Source organism: Trichechus manatus, unplaced genomic scaffold (genome assembly GCF_000243295.1).
Source record: "Trichechus manatus latirostris isolate Lorelei unplaced genomic scaffold, TriManLat1.0 scaffold00027, whole genome shotgun sequence".
Taxonomy (NCBI): Eukaryota; Metazoa; Chordata; class Mammalia; order Sirenia; family Trichechidae; genus Trichechus; species Trichechus manatus.
The window spans coordinates 994,968-996,845 of NW_004443963.1; the positions used below are offsets into that span (position 1 = coordinate 994,968).

The 1,878-nt window shown below is 35.3% G+C and overlaps 1 non-coding gene across 1 annotated transcript; it reads left to right on the top strand.

The window, feature by feature from the left end:
* Nucleotides 1–913: 913 nt before the first annotated feature.
* On the top strand, nucleotides 914–1,020 carry LOC111820129 (U6 spliceosomal RNA). Its single transcript, XR_002823674.1, has one exon. It is a non-coding gene; the product is annotated as a U6 spliceosomal RNA (small nuclear RNA).
* The last annotated feature ends 858 nt before the right edge of the window (nucleotides 1,021–1,878 follow it).

Sequence of the window (1,878 nt, forward strand, 5' to 3'; positions counted from 1 at the left end):
TTAGTCTATGTTTTCTTTTAGCAAGTTGTGGTTTAAGAACTCAAAAATCATAGAATTTTAAAGATTGAGTAAATATACAAAGTATTCTAACAATAGCAAGAGGAAGTTCAGCCTTATTTTCCCATATCTAATGTTCCAGTGTAGTGAGTCCTAATTCACTTAGCTCAGTGATATTCGGAAAAGTATATTGAATATAACAGGAAATAAGCAATGAAATTAAAATAAATAAAGTCTCAGAGGTGATTTAACCTCTCCGAACTTTGGTGTTCTTTTTTATAAAACAAAGATAATAACAACACTGACCTCCCAGCTTGTTGGGAGAATTGGATGGTCTGTGTGGGAAAGTGTCTTGTAAACTGTAAGGCATCATTAAACATTGTAATTATCCCAGAGTTTGACATGCAATTGCTAGATTTTAAATTGTTGAAATGATAAATACCACTGTACTCATTAAAGGAAGGAAGTGCTGTTTATGTTAACACTGTTGAGTGCAAAGAATTTCCAATGAGCCAACAAAAATCAACAGTATGTAAATAAATTTCTGTGTGCTCTAAGGAAGGGAACGCAGTTTCCGGCTCATGTTCGCATTACAGCATTCCAACAACCAGCTATCGAATCTCCATTTTAATACTCTTTTTATTATTGTATCTAACAGTCTTTCCAAAGCCCCACATTGAAAGAGGCCCAGCAAGATTTGGGAGGCAGATTCCATATCCTCTTATTCACTTATCACCATTTCCTGTGGCTATTTCTCATTGCTTTATTCTTCATTTGGCTGTTCATGCCAGTTCTTCTGTGGGTATGCTTTATTTTCATTAAAAGATACTCACTTTGCTATCTGGTTCATACATATGTCTTTTAAGAATCTTCCAGATGTTACAGAAGCAGCCAGATGTTTTAAAATACAATTACAGTGCTCACTTTGGCAACACACATACTAAAATTGGAACGATACAGTGAAGATTAACATGACTCCTGCACAAAGATGACACATAAATTCGTGAAGCATTCCATATTTTCATTTTTTATGTATATATTTTATAACAATAAAACAATAAAAAATACAACTGGGGGTGCTGAGATGCAGTTTCTTGGAATATTTCTGATGTTTGATATCAGCTATTTTTCTATTTCACTGAGCTCAGCTCAAGTGATTATAGTTCTGCCTTGATGGGTGAATTAAAGCTGAAAGTTTCTGGAAGATGAAAAGATAATACCATTGGCTCAGATAAAATGGAGTTTTGTTTTAGTATAATTTAAATATTTTGTCACTCTTGCTTCTCATCTCTCTCACAGATCTAATCCATTTCTAAGACGTTTATTAATCCACTAGGGCTTTGGTTTTTGCTCTCCCAAGAGATCTCAGAGCTGGTACTCTTGTTAGTGAAGTCAAGAAATGGGAGAAGGAAAAGATATGTCAGGTGTGCCTTTCCTTATTATGAAATAGATTACCACTTCTTTTAGCTAGGGCATGCATAGTTTGGAAAAGACCTGCAATGAGGTGGAGGTTATAGGCAAGTTGGCCAGGTGGTTGATGGCCCACTCCAGTCTAGGGCTTGGCTTTCAACCTTACAGGCTAAGAAACCGATTCCTAGAGGCACTCAGAATAGCCAAGCTGAAAAAGACTGACTATAAAATCAGATTGCAAATTTATAAATTTACAATGATTAAAAAAAAATGTGATAGTGATAACAGCTATCATTTCTTGAGTGCTTTCGACATGTCAGGCATCATACTAAGTGCAGTTTAATTTTGTTAGACTGCCTTGGTTCAACCTCATCTCTGCCACTTACTAGTATATGGTCTTAAGCAAATTACATAACTTTGTGAAAGTTAATTGCCTTATTTAGTAAAGTGCTCAGAAGAATGCCTGGCAGA